Source organism: Paroedura picta, chromosome 14 (assembly GCF_049243985.1).
Source record: "Paroedura picta isolate Pp20150507F chromosome 14, Ppicta_v3.0, whole genome shotgun sequence".
Classification (NCBI taxonomy): Eukaryota; Metazoa; Chordata; class Lepidosauria; order Squamata; family Gekkonidae; genus Paroedura; species Paroedura picta.
In genome coordinates this window covers 23472855-23487807 of record NC_135382.1, presented here as the reverse complement: position 1 = coordinate 23487807, position 14953 = coordinate 23472855, and the positions used below count along the sequence as shown (strand labels likewise).

General features: G+C 52.3%; 1 protein-coding gene across 2 annotated transcripts in view; it reads left to right on the top strand.

Annotated features, from left to right (window-relative positions):
• Window positions 1-149: 149 nt before the first annotated feature.
• Window positions 150-14953, top strand: part of CPNE2 (copine 2) — an 88672-nt gene continuing 73868 nt past the window's right edge. The window contains exon 1 of one of the 2 annotated variants that reach the window (XM_077310699.1): window positions 150-549. The gene's annotated coding sequence lies outside the window, so the exon portion shown is untranslated. Of the gene's footprint in view, window positions 550-1187; window positions 1209-14953 lie in introns of those variants that run through there. The other variant, XM_077310697.1, reaches the window with a different exon arrangement.

The following is a 14953-nucleotide window of genomic DNA, read 5'->3' as shown; positions in this document are numbered from 1 at the left end:
CTTCGCGGCGCCGCGCTCCCGTCGTCGGTGCTGGGCCGAGGCGACTCCCGGGCAAGCGACGGCTCCCGGCCCCGGAGCTGCCGTCGGTTCCGCCCCCTGGCGCGGGGCCCTGCTTGCGTCGCGGCGAGGCGCTCGACGGCCGAGAGGGGCCAAGAGGGGGCGCCGCGCCTTTCCCAACCCGTCTCCGCTTGGGGGGCGCAGCGCGGGCTGCGAAGCCGCTCCGACGCAGCTGGGGAGCCACGCGCAGGGCCCGGCGGGGGGCGGTAGCGGCTGCGGCGCCTCGGGGAGCGCGGAGTCGCTGCTGGCGGCCGGAGAGGGAAGCGGCCAGCGGGCGAGGCGGGGGTCGAGCGCCGCCGACGACGATGGGCTCTCCGCCCGGGCTCTGCTGAAGCGGCCGCCGCTGGTCCGAGCGCGGGGGAAGAAGAAGAAGCAGCAGCAGCAGCTGCCGCCGCCTGCTCGCCGACTCCCCGCCTCGCTCGGCGCTGCTCGGGAATGCTGGCGGCGGCCCGCTGAGAAGCGCTGGGACGCCGCGTCCGGAGCTGCGGAGCGGTAAGTCGCGGAGCGGGGAGGAAGGAAGAGAAAGCGGGCAGGCAGGCAGGGTGGGCGGGGAGAGTGGCCGCCTCGGCTCGCCTGGTTTCCCCGCTCTCGCCTCCCGGGGCCAGACGTCGGTCCTGGGCAGCGAGGAGGGTTCAGGGCTGTCGGGGCGCCCCATTGCGCAGTGGCCCTCGCGGCCTGGCCAGCGCCGCCGGGAGACTTGACGGCCAAGAGCGCTGCACGTGGGGGAAAGCGCGAGTTGTGCCCTACGTCTGGTTCACACGGGACGTGTCTGGCGGCGCTTGTTTTTTAAACCTCAGGAGCAGCTTAATGCGTCCATGGGGGGTTTAAGGCAAGACAGAGGCCGGTCGGCTCAGCCTGGAGCATGGGAAAGAATAGTCCAGAGAAGAGTGCCTCTGAGCAGGCACAGAGTATCTTCTCAGTAACCTCAGGGAGCGCTCCTGTGATAAAGGGTAGGTGGGACTCGGATGTCGTTCAGTTTCAAAACTCGGGCGTGGAGAGCCCCATTCAGACACACCCTTTGCTTCCCGGCCGGGCAGTTTTGTGCGGAGGGTTTTGAAACCAAAACATGCCGGTACAGAAGAAGACGACCCCGGCAGCAGTAACGCCAGACATGCCTCGTCTTTTGAGAGCAGCCGAAGGCAGCTCCGTAGGTAGCATCTTTTTTATTATTATTATATATAAAAGGTTTTTATGGTGGCGAAATTTTATAGCAAGAGCCGGCAAGGGACCCCCCCCACCCGCTTGCCAAAGAAGCGAAGTTTCGCCTAGTGGACAACTGTAGAACTGCAGGCATTTCCTCGCAGGAAAAAGAATCGCAGGCATTTCCTCGCAGGAAAAAGCCCCTTGATAAAACTGCCTTTAAAATTATTGTGTGTGTGTGTGTGTGTGTGTGTGTGTGTGTGTGTTGGGGGGGGGTTAAGTACTTACTGTTTGCTGCCTGTTGTGGGAATTCCGGGCTGTGTGGCCACGTTGCAGTATCTTTAGTCCCTGCTGTTTTGCCTCTAACTCTGTGGCCGGCATCTTCAGAAGTAGGACATGGGTGCCAAAGTGAAATCTCAGGGACTTAAAACTACCAGACCACGGCCATGAAGCCTAGAAAACCCACAGCAGCCTATTGACTCCGGTGGTGAAGGCCGTTGAGAGTTCACTTACTATTAGTTTAGTCCCGTTCCAGTTTTCTTTTTGAAATGGAAACCACCGTCTGATGGGGAAGCCCAAGAGAGCCACTGGTCAGTGGGTCATTAACATTTAACGACATTAGGATTTCCTTGGGCCTGTTACAGAAGCTTGCTCCATCTCCTACATTGGATAAGGACCAGCCAGATGGATCCAAAACGCCGTGCAAGCTTTCAGGCTCAGCAGAACTCTGCGTCAGGCTGCATGCCACATTGTTTTAAAAAAGAGAATAGGATGGAAATCAGATGTGAAGTTGGCAGTTAGCCTAATGCTGTTCCTGGGGGTGTTGTCACGCAGCACGTTTGCTGGGAAGCTGTAGCCAGAGGTGATTCACAGAGAGTCAGGGAGGTCCCTGCTGGCATAATTGCGGTCTGCTTGTAGCACTTACCCCACAGGCAAAAGCAGCGGTTCATGTGCTAAGCGATGCGTGTAGAGAATAATGCATTGTCCCAGTTGGCCTCAAAACCAGCCTTTTGGGTGGCTTATCTGGCCGATGAGACTCGTCCACTGGCCGTGCATAAGGTGGAACATATGTGCTTGGGTTTGGGGGAGGCTCAGGGATGTGGACCGGTTGCTGATTATTCCCTCCTACCCCTGGCCGTACCTAAAAGAGTTGGCATGGCATCGTTGATAGATTGTTGGACTAGGATCCTGGGAGACCCTGGTTCCAGTCCTTGGTTCTCCCATGGAAGCTTGTTTTGTGACCTTGGACCCATCACAGCCTGGCCTACCTCGCAGGTTTGTTGCTGTTGTGGGGGAAGGGGGAACGGGGAGAATGATGCTCTAAGCCACTTTGAGTCCCCGACAGGGAGAGCAGTGGGATATAGCTGACAGAATCATAGAGTTGGAAGGGTCCATCCGTACCTGTTATCTAGTCTAACCCCCTGCTCAATGCAGGATCAGCTGAAGCATCCATGAGAAGTAGCTGTCCAGCTGCTGCTTGAAGACTGCCAGTGATAAATAAATGCAAAGGCATATCCGATTTGTACGGAAAGGTTTTGGGCTGCCTCTAGAAGGGATGAAAGGCCTGGGTTTAGTGAGTCCCCAGTGGAAGTGGAAGGGCAGCCAGCCCCCCTGGAATGGCATTTGAGTGCACGGATGGGATCCCAGAGGAGAGAGTCTCCTGTGGGATTTAGATGCTGTTGTAGAAGGGGGCAGGGGATGCAGATTTGGACATTTTTATGAGGTTGGCACATGTCCCCAGTCGTGGTGTTAAGGCCTCTGTGTGCCCGGTATGAGGTTTGTAGGATGCATAACCAGCTTAATTGGGCATAGAGCATAGTTGGCTGGTAGCTGATGGCACCCTAGCATGCTGAGAACAAACAAAAGCGGGGGGGGGGGGACGGGGGAGGAGAAAGGAAAAGCCTGATTGAGAGTGAAAACACCAGATCAGTGTCTCTGTGATACCAGGGAGGGCACATGGATGCTTTACCTGGTCAAGAGCAGTGGCCCAACACAGTCCCTGCTATATCCGCAACAGGGGAGCTTAATTTTAGTTGGTGCAGGGGGTGGAAAGTTAATAGAAGCCAAATTGGATCGCTTTGCCTTGCCTGGTAGTCCGCAATCTGCATTGAGGTCAGACGGCCATTGGGTGGCGTGGGATCTGGGATGGCCATGCGGGTCAGAGCCTGGAAGGGAGGAGTGGATCCGATGTACACCATGCGGCGTTGGGCTATCTTTGGCTGCTCCATAGCTCCCCGCGTTCTCTCCCTCCCTCCCCTCTTCCATGGGATTTAGCACTAGAATGCTAATTCATGTGCTAGATCAGTGCGTCTTTACTGACCCTCCACCACAGTATGCAACATTATCGTCAAATGCCTCCCAAGCAAAAACAGATTACGGCATAAAACCAGCAATCCAGCCAAAGCAGCTTTATTGATAGAGGTTCTTTGTGACAGACGTGCATATGAGGCGTGGATCTCTGGCCTCCTTTCTGAGAGCCCCTCGTACCTAAAGACCCTTGTCTTGTACCTGAGCCCCATTCCTGTTTGCTTGCTGCTGCTGCTGCTATTTAAAGGGCCCAGGAGAGGGTGGGGTGGGCAGGATAAGACAGGTTTTTTCCACTGGTTTTCGGAAGCCCTTGCAAGTGGGGAGGCAGACTAGCCTAATCTCAAATGCCTCCCAGGGTTCTGAATGCCCCCCCCCCAGCAAGATTTGCCAGTCACCCCCTTTAGGTGGGCATATGGCCTCCTGTTAAGAATCTCTTCCCTAGATCATTGTGGTTGTTGTCTCTTCCCCAGATCGTCGTGTGAAAGAGATTTAATCGATCTGGAATCAGGGCTCCCTTATTTGGGAGGGATTATGCAGTTTCCAAATGTTTGTTTCAGGAGCTAGAAATTGGGAAGTTGCTTGTTTACTGTTGGAAGGTAGGTCAAGTGATTTGGGAGCCGTTCACCCTTTGCTTTGGGCCAGCTGTTTCCAAACTGTGCGCTGTGAAAGAGCTGCTAAGTGCGCCACAAGGAGGCTGCCCACAGTATCTCTGCGTGATTTGCTGTTCCAGTTTGCCTCCTTCCAGACTTACCTTATGCAGAATTACTCCAGCCTAAGCCCGATGATTTCGGTGGCCCTAGACCAGGAGTAGCTCCGCAAAGGATTACACAGTCACTCAGAGATGCCAGAATGTAACGGAAGGACCTGCCCCAGAGGAAGAAGCTGCCTGTTGCATCTCTGCCTGAGTTTTGTAATTGGTTCTCTGAGGAGCAGTGATTCACTCGATTTGAAAGCAAACCTTTTAAACTTGGGGAAGAAGATGCCACTGCTATATGTCGCTGTGAAAAGAATTGCTCACAGCACTTTTTTGTTCTGCATTTGATTTGTTCCTGGGACACGGGGGTGTCTGCTCTCTGTTTCTTTTTCCCATGAAAAATGCCACCGTCTGTCACTCTTTTGGGGGCTGGATTCGGCTTTAGTCTCAACGTCAGGCTGCAGCAATATTGCCTTTGTTAAATTGCCTTGCCTCCCCCCTCCCCATTCCAACGACTCTTCTCTGTCGGGGCAAAGGAGGTGGCAGGAAGGCCACTGCTTCTCGGGAGATGGGTGGATTTCAACAGGTCTATGAAGAGGGGCAGCAAACCTGTCGCCCTTTCCAACTGCATTTGTGCCTAGCAAACCGGCTGCTCACTGAGATCTCGCGTCCCCGTGAATCCAGCCCGCCTTTGCCTCCGTTTCTGTAAAATTGCTGCAATTAATGTGTCCTTCCCATGAAACCACCACTCCCTTCCATTCTCTTTTCTGCTGAACTTCTTGCTCTCTGCTCAGGATCTGAACCGTGCGTAGACACTCACTCAGATCAATGGCAGGCCGGCTGAAAGCGTAGCCGTTTGGAGCTGTTTAAAATCATCTTTGACGTGAATCCCTCCATTCAAATTGGATTCCATTCTGCCGAGCTGAATAGAGAGGCAAATCGCACCACCTCCCGTAGCTTGCGGCTGCCTTTCGCATGGCTGTCGAGCGCTTGGAAAGAACAGGAGGCTGGATGGGAACAGCTTTGCACACCCCTTGGAGCCTGAGCCCCTGGGGCTCTTGGCTCTGCCTGCAGTCGGAAGGGGGGCTGCTCCGGCCCTTGCTTCTCTGCAGGATCAGCAGATATTCCCTCCCCTCGGAGCAGGATCTGCCAGGCAACGGAGGGATGGCGAGATAAGGAGAAGGCGGCAAGGCTCACTCACTGGAGAGGCCTCGTGGTCTTCTGCAGTGGGCAAGGTAGTTCCTCCCCCCCACCCCCCAGGCTGTTTCAGTTCAGGATAACAGCCAGGGGAGGAACAGGCTGTAAAAAGAGCTGTTTTTAAAATATCCCACTTGTTTCTACCTGAAGGAGTCTCAAAGCAGCTTACAATCACCTTCCCTTCCGACAACAGACACCTTGTGAGGTAGGTGAGGCTCAGAGAGAACTCTGAGTGGCCCAAGATCATCCAGCTGGTTGTTTGTGGAGGCAGAATGGGGAGGTTCTCCAGATTAGAGGCCCACTGCTCTTAACCGCGACCCCAAACTGGTTCTCCTGAAGCAATTTGTGTGCTGAAGTCTCATGGCCCTTCTCTGGTATCAGCCTGACTGGTATCAGGCTGACTGGGAGAACAAGCAGAACCCAAAAAGTGTTGTTGCAAGTCGGGTGGAGCTTTCCGGAGCCCTCGAATGACCTCCATCAGCTCCTGACAGCCAGCGCATGCTGCCCTGGGGATATCTGTCCTTTGGGAATTCTGAGGACCAGCGGCAGCAGCTGTGAGCCGATGCTCAGGTGCTCTGAACATCATGTTTTGTGTCTTTGATGGTCTGTTGTGTTAGTTCTCATGGGAGATTGGTGTCATAATAGCTGTTGTTTGCTTTGTGTTGCACGTGGCTTCAGCAGGCTGCTTGGTAGGTCTTTGGAGATACGCAGAAGCGGAGCATAAGCTCTGACCTGGATGGCCCAGGCTCACCTGATCTTGTCTCATCTCAGGGCTTAAAAGGGTCAGGGCTGCTTAGTATTGGGATGGGAGACCACCAAGGAATTGGTGGACATGGCTTGCCTTGGAGGCCCTATGGGGTCGCCATAAGTCGGCTGTGATTTGACAAGTACTTGAACCGGAGGAGGAGACCCCCTGCACACCAAACCATTTTTCTTATACAGGGGTAGTCAAACTGCAGCCCTCCAGATGTCCATGGACTACAATTCCCATGAGCCCCTGCCAGCATTCGCTGGCAGGGGCTCATGGGAATTGTAGTCCATGGACATCTGGAGGGCCGCAGTTTGACTACCTCTGTCTTAGAACACCGGAGCTGTTCTCCGCCTTGGGAGACTGAGGCAAGCCCCTGGAGGGCAGGCGGAACTGCTGGAGTTTAGTTTGCCCCCAGCATGTCTAGCCAAGGGCAATCCTTGTCTTCCATTTGCCCCGCTTGCTGGCCTGTGGGCCTCTTTGTAGGGTGACGCCCCAGGGCTTGTTGGCACTCAGGCTAAGAAGGTTATCAGCTAGTCATTTATTATGGGCCTCGGACAATACAAAACCAGTAGCCAATACTGGCCTGAGTGCCTCAAATTCAGGTTCATTGAGGGGCTCATAAAGTACACAGCCTTGGGCGATATGTACCCTTGGGAATCTCCCCCCAAACGGACCGTCGGGCTGCTGTCCACGGTTTTAATGTCGTGGCACGTGTGGACTGCTTCTACCATCCCTGCCAGCTTCCCAGGTGTTCTTTTAAAGGAACTTCTAGCCCATGGATCGAACATCTCATTACGTCTCACGTGTCTTTTGCACGTTGCGGGTAATAGTTTGGCATAAAGCCGATTCTCCTCAAGTAGTTCGTGCTACCTTGCTCGGCACGGAGCGCTTTGCATTGGTATTCTGCAATCAAGCACCCTGTCTTCGTGGAAGGGAAAGACAGGACCGCTGAATCGTGAACAATGTTAAATTGCTGCTGGATGGGCAGCGGCTCGCTCTGTTGTTGTTGGTATCATTTTGCCATCAAGTCACTGCTGACTTATGGGGATCCTGTAGAGCTTTCAAGGCAAGTGACGTTCCAGGATGGTTGGCGTTGCCTGCCTCTGCGTCATGCCCCTGGCGTTCCTTAGCGGTCTCCCATCCAAATACGAGCCAGGACTTAACCTGCGTTGCTTCTGAGATCTCCCAAGATCCGGCTAGTCCGGGCTATCCCGCTCAGGGTGGCTGCCTCCATATCTGGTGTAAATCCTTGGGGCCAGGTGGCCATCACCGCAGAACTGAATGGCAAGCTCTTCCAGGACTGCATCATTTCAGGCTTCAGGTAAGTGAAGTGTGATTGTAGCAGTGAGAGTGCTGAGTGGGTCTAGGGGAGGGCCGGAGTTGAAATCTTGGCTTGCTGAGAAATGCAATGTGCAGCCTTTGGACCCCGTCTCAACCTGACTCTACTTCGAAGGGTCATAGTGAGAATAAAACAGACAGGGAGGATGAACTATGCATGCTGGGTAAAGAATGTGGAATTTAAAAAAATGTGTTAAATATTGAAAATGTAAGATCTACAAAGCCAGTGTTACGCAAACTGGACAAATGTGCTAAATGAAAGTTTGAAGTAGGGAAAAACTGTGTTTTTTTTAGTAGATCAGAGAGGGAAGTAAGCTGAACGTTGGGTGAGAGTCCAGGGCTGTCTCCTCCAGGCTTCCTTTACTAGGGCTTGCCTTAGGGGAAGAACCTCAGAAAAGAGTGAGAAGGATTTGTTGACAGCACCCTGTTCCCTCTTTGGCTCCCACTCCTGCCAGTAACTTCTCCCTGGCTGCCAGATTCCCCCAGGCTACCGGAAGGGAATGGGGAAGCTTGCTAGATCCAGGCTACGAAATGCCTAAAGCTCTGGGGGTGGATCCGGGGGAGGGCAGGGACCTCAGTGCCAGAGTGTCCCTCTTCCAAAGTTGGAGTTTTCACCAGGGAAACGGATCTCTGTAGTCTAGAGATGAGCTGTAATGCCAGGAGGTCACCAGGTCCCATTTGGAGGCTGGCATCCCTACTGGTTGCCTTGGGTGAAGTCTGACCCTTCCTCCCTGGCTCTCCCAAGGTGCACCGTTTAAAGATCTGCCTGGGGGTGGGACAACTCTGACTTCACCCCCTCCCACTGCCCCGAGGGATGGGCCTATGGGAGTGGCGGGTCTGAGACCCGATGGGCAGCTGCCTGCCTGGGATCCTGTTAACCCAAGGGAAATCCTATAGGGTTTCTCCTGTAGCCCCTGCTGGCCAAAGGAGGCCCCTGCAGCCTGTTTCCTGCATGGCCCTTCCAAAGAAGCCTTCCTGACTCCAACAACAGATAGGGAACAGGCCGTGACTTGTGGTGGGTTTGACTATTCCTTTGTCACCCGTGTTGCCTTGTGCCTCTGCTGCTGGTCCTGGGGAGTGGAGGGTTGGCTGCTGGCCAGGTCTTGGCCTGCCTCATGTCTCTGGGCATCGTGGCGAATGTGACTCTCCAGATGTCCATGGACTACAATTACCATGAGCCCCTGCCAGCACTGTGCTGGCAGGGGCTCATGGTAATTGTAGTCCACTGACATCTGGAGAACCACAGTATGGCCACCCCTGGCTTCTGCTGGTCCTCCAGTCTGAAGGCTTCTGTTGCCCTGGAGGTAAGCGCAAGGGTCAGAAGTCTGACCCCGGATGCTCCCTTCCACTGAAATGCTAGTTCTGCATGTCCCATGAAGAGGGGGAGGGTTCAAACCGCAACTCTTCCTTGGACATCCTGATGTGGAACCACTGCAGTGGCTGGTGGCTCAGTCTGATAGACCCTCAGATCCCCACCTTGCTGTGGAAGCTGGTTGGGTGACCTGGGGCCAGTCTCTCTCAGTACTGTCCACCTCACAGGGTTGTTGCAAAGGGGGAAATGAGGAAGGGAGAAGCATGTTAGCTGCTCTGAGCTCCATGGCAGAAGAGTAGGGTACAAATGTACTAGAGCGAGAGAAAGGGAATGAGGAAGGGAGAAGTAACTTCACCTTGATTCATCTAATTGGATAAACCACCCTTCTGGCTCTATGGTTTGAGTCTGGAGTCCTTTTCTCCTGAGAAGCGTATCCAGATGGAGACTCCAAGCATTTGATATTTTTCTGAGGGACGTAGGCACAGTTGCAAGAGACCGTTCTGAAGAAGCAACACCTTCTTCTGTCAGACACCTTCTTCTATCAGACATGCAAGAGATCAGATATCGCTAGATTTGCCTGGCTTGCTACTGTAATCAGAAAGAAATGGGCTATTAATCCGTATCCACCGAAATAAGACATTTCCATAACAAATGCTTCCTTTTAGCACTTTTATTGTCTTTGGCTTTTGATAGGCAAGACCGAATGAGGATATTGGATAAAATCTCAAACACCTTTAAGTGATTCATTAATTGCTATATTAATGTTATATTTCAGGATGATACAATTGGACTGTTCTTATTTGTAAATCCGATATCTGTTTGTATTATGCCTGTACTGTGACCGCGAATAGATGACTTTGAGTTGAGCATTTCCAAATTTCCATGCTGCCTAGAAACTGACAAGGCCTTTGGCTTTGCGTGGAAGTCGTATAGAAAAGTCTGTGCATGCATGCATAGGTGCCAAAGAGATCAAGCATGTTTTGAAGGGAAGGCAACGGGGTGCATTCTAAGTTTGCCAAACTCCGGAACCTTTAAGCTGCTGCCGTCGTGCCCCTGCCTGACTCCCGTTTCGTATTCCTTCTCATCAAGCATTTTGTCAAACGTTTACCCATCAGTTGTGATAGGCGGAGGCTCACAGGTGCACATGGGTGCATTCATGCGCAGGAATGCCTTGTGAACAGCATAGCAAAGGCAAGGGTCAACCCGCTGTGGAAGCAGAGGACCAGTCTCCCCTTCCTCCCGTGTCTTGTGAAACGGCAGCATCCGTGTTGGTGTTCGCAGGCTGTTCTTTTCGTGTCGGCGTGGCACTCGCAAATGCATTCCGTCGGATTTGCATTCGACAACCTAATTACAACGTTCACCTGCCGCCCGGGAGAGAAGGGGGTGTGCACCCATGTGTTTAATTTATTAATGCCCATCGAGCCTTTGGCACAGAAAAGGCCCGCTCTGCTGGGGCCCAACATTGTTTAGCTACATATGAATGGTGGCGCCGGGGGTGAAGGGGGTGCTTTGAACACAGCTAATGAGATTACACTCCCTGTTCCTCTGGGCACTCAGGAGAATCAACAAGGTTTGAGGGCCAAACACCTAGAGTGTCCCCCCCCCCCATCCCAGATAAAGGAGGAGGAGGTATTTCTGTTGCAATATGTTGTATGACTGTTGAGCATTAATACGGGGTTGTTGCGTAATGCTGTAGGCTTTAATTTCGGGGGGGGGGGGGAGAATGGGAGCGCTGGAGACTTGGGATATTTCTGTCATAGTTGCAGATATGTAATCACAGCATGAACTCCAGATATGTTACCTGGAGGCATTCCTGTGAGGCAGCAAGTCAGCTGCCCACCTGTTTCTTTGCCATCTCCGGACTGGACTTCTGGAACTCACTCTACGCTGGCCTACCCTTGTCCCTGACCCAGAAATTGCAGCCGGTGCAAAATGCAGCTGCTAGTGTCCTCACAGGAAAATCCTGGAGGGCCCACATCCAGCCCGTTGCAGCCCAGATTAAGTTCAAGGTTTTGATGTTAAGAAGGAGTTGGTTCTTATATGCCGCTTTTCTCTACCCAAAGGAGTCTCAAAGCGGCTTACAATCGCCTTCCCTTTCCTCTCCCCACAACAGACACCCTGTGAGGTGGGTGATGCTGAGAGAGCCCAGATATCTCTGTTCAGTTTAAGGCCATCCACGGTTTGAACCCCGCATATCTGCGGGACCATCTGTCTCCTTATGCTCCCTGCAGGGCTCTTCACTCTGCAGGTAGGAACTTTCTGGAGGTCCGCAGCCTGAAGGAGGTTTGCCTGGCTTCAACCAGGGCCAGGGCCTTTTTGGTCTTGGCCTTAATGGAATGAGCTCCCAGGAGAGCTATGGTCCCTGATGGACCAATAGACTATTCCAGGTTATAAGCTTTCATGAGTCAAAACTCACTTCATCAGATACAATGAAGGTGGAGCAGCCAAATCAGGCGTTGACTTGTGAGATCTTTACACCCTGGCCATTTTGGCTGGTCTTTAAGGCAGGGGTAGTCAACCTGTGGTCTTCCAGATGTTCATGGACTACAATTCCCATGAGCCCCTGCCAGCAAACAGATTTTCAGAGGTGCAAACACTGGCAGGGGCTCATGGGAGTTGTAGTCCATGAACATCTGGAGGACCACAGGTTGACTACCCCTGCTTTAAGGTACTACTGCACTCCAGTTTTGTTCTGTGTTTGCATCTAAGGTTGCCAGCTCCAGATGGGTAAATTCCTAGAGATTTGGTGGAGGGAGCCGGGGAGGGTGGAGCTTAGGGAAGATGCTTCGTAGTGATTTGATGCGGTAGAGTTCACCCTCTGAAGTTGCCATTTTCTCCAGGGGGTCTGATCTCCATCGTTTGGAGACTTGCATAATTTTGGGAGAAGTCCAGCCCCTTCCAGGAGGTTGGCAGCTTTCCCTTATATACTTTATGTTATATGCACATTATGCCCGGAATTGCTTTTATTGGCTGTTTTGATTAGTATGGTTTTAAATTTTAACTTGGCTTCTTTTATGGATATGTTTTCATTGGTGTGGTTTATTCTTTGCTTCATTGTCTGAAGTGTTCTAAATAACTAGATAAGATTTTTTTTCCAGCAAACCTTGGGTGGAGTTCCTCTGCTGACTTGCCTTTGTGGTGAAATCAGAGCTGGTTTCCATTGTGTGGCTCATAGGGTGTGAACAGAACTGGATGGAGCAGTTTGTCCTGATAAGACTATGACTATGTGTGCAGCCGGTGGCCCATCCATTTGACCGTCCTGTTCCATGCAGTGGCCAGTCAGATACCCCGGAAGACAGTCAGACAAGCATGGCAATGAAGCCTGCCCTCGACGTTGCTTAACTCAAGCCTTGCTGCCTCTAGACATGGGGACCCATCTAGTTGTCGTGGGTAACAGATACCGTGGCCCTCTCTTCTATGAACTCATTGCATCCATGCAAAACCGTGGCTCTCACCTGATCCCACAGCAACTAAGTCCACAAGCTGGTCAGTTTTCAGGGTTGCCAGCTCTGGGTTAGAGATTTTGGGGGGGGGGGTTGAAGCCTGGATAGGGCAGGGCTTGGGGTGGGTTCACAACTGAGTCTAATGCCCTATTTTTATCGTAACCCACCACAAGTCGCTGTGTGATAGTGGCGGGTAAAGGTAAAGGCATCCCCTGTGCACGTTGCAGGTAAAGGTATCCCCTGTGCAAGCACCGGGTCATGTCTGACCCTTGGGGTGACGCCCTCTAGTGTTTTCATGGCAGACTCAATACGGGGTGGTTTGCCAGTGCCTTCCCCAGCAAGCTGGGTCCTCATTTTACTGACCTCGGAAGGATGGAAGGCTGTGTCAACCTTGAGCCGGCTGTCGGGATCGAACTCCCAACCTCATGGGCAGAGCTTCAGACTGCATGTCTGCTGCCTTACCACTCTGCGCCACAAGAGGCTCTAGTGGCGGGTAATAAGTCCAAATAATAATAAGAATACGTCTTCCTTCCAAAGCAGCCATTTCCTCCATTACCCCCACCTCCAAAAGCTCCCAAATTTCCCAGGTGCAGGTGTGGCTACCCAGGGACTTGAGAAGCAAAAAAACGGCTGCTGGGCATGGTCCCAGGGGAAACTGGGCTTTCTCGTCCACGTGACAATCTGCTCAGTTTTATTATCATTCCCAAAACATCGCAGAGAAGCCTGTTTAGAAAGAGTCATAGGAAAGACCAGGAAAATGCGGGTGATGCGCCAAAGCATGGTGGGGGGCTGGGAATCTGCTTCCCATTACCATCCAGAGTGGGCTAAATCGCGCATGTTTATGAGACATTAAATTGAAAAGGACCTCAAGGAAGGATTGAAAGCAGCCTCTGTTTATGTCGCCGGACTGAGTTCCCGCTTACGGCTTGTGAAGGCGGCTTCCCTTTGGAAGGGTGGGGGAATGGCCGTTACGTGGAGCTTGAGCCTGTGTGTGTGGCTGATGCCAGAAAGAGAGAGAGAACGAGAAATTAACTCAGGGAAACTACTCCAAACATTATCCCACTGTGAATGATGGCAGCCCCCTGCATCTAAGATGCATCAATATGTGAGCTGTGGGGGAACTGTGGCCTTTCTCAACCGTTCTAGAACAGCCTGGGGAGAGCTGAAGACGTTGGCACTGGAAGTGGAGGGCAAAGCAAGCGTCCCGACACCCACGCCTTGAACTTCACAAAGACCCAGTCCTCCATCTGGTCTGCTGAACCAGCGAGAGGAGGGTGCATCTGCCTTCTGCCCTAGTCATGAATGCCGTCTCCTTGCAGAACGCCAGGCTCAAGGAGGCTCGTACAGATGCCCCCAAGAGCCAACCTGGGCTCGTTTTTTGCATGGAAACCACTGGCATCTTTGTAGCCATGAATTACCATGCATGAATGGGGCACGTGCAAACAGCTGCCTTTGTTACTGTTACTCTGGTGCCAGTTCCCCACAATTCACAGGAGAACCTGCAGATTGGGAGATTGTGTCTTCCCAGGGCAGGAGAGATCTGTGCCATTACTTTGGCTGCAAGGAATCAGTGTCGTGAAAACAGTCCTGTTTCCGCAAGTTAACTGATCGCTGTGCTGGTGGAGGAAGAAGCGCCTAGTTCTAGCTGTCTGGTGTTGGGCAACAATGCAGGGAAAGGATCACAGTTCTGTTCTTGCACTGAGTATTTCCTTCCTGCTCTGCTTGGCTGTTGTTTTATGGGGCAGAGATCCATGCAAAGCGATGATGCCTCATTTCTTGTTTAATCTGACTGGTTGTTACGGAGGGGAGGCAGGCTGGCTGCTTTGTAGCATTAGTCACAGGAGCTCTCTTGGTCATCGGCCATAAAGGCGTGGCCAGCTGAGTGGTCTCTTCTTAGAACAGGGGCTTTACTGGAATGTCTGGGCATTCCTTTTGCCTGGGAGATGACTCCCAACCAGCCTAATGTGGACGAGGCTTTAAAATGCAGACCTAGGGATGGGCAGCAGGGTGTCTGATTTGGTTGGATAGCGTCAGAGGCACAGAAAACGTTCCTTGCTGTGGCTTATTGCTAGTGCCGTTCTGATATCTTGAACGAGCGAGAGAATTTATGGAAACATCTCCAGCCCTAGTTTCCATGGTATGCAGGGTACTTTGAAACAGGAATAACAAGATGACACACTGATACTTAACTTCTTGAAAGTCAGTTCTTTTCTTCTTGAAAGGACTTTTGAAGGCCTTGCCCTTTCATGGCCTAAACAACCTGTTTCCCTTTTTTAAATCATGCGCTGTGCTGATCTGGATCTTTTGTGGGGCTGTCAAGAGTACTCAGTTCATATTATTAATTGATCTATCTATAGCATGCTTTCTATATCAGGTTTCCTTGATGGCCCTGGAAGGGTTTCCTGAATAGGTGGGAGTTACCTAATTTTGAATATATTTTAAAATATCAGGTGAAATGACCATATTTGGTCATGTTGACACACCCACCCGTCTCCAATGGCCAATGATGGGCCTGGAGGGGGTGGGAAGGGGCGGTGCCCCAGGTAAGCGTGTGCACAGCTATGCTTCGCAAACATATTCTGCATGATTGTGCCACTTTTGGGATTTCTCGAAGCCTGAAGAAGAAGACAAAATGTTGAGAAAGGCTGGTCTATATGGATCTGCCCCCCCTCCCTGAACTTTGCCAGCCTGCATGAAAGTCTGCTTGTCCTCCA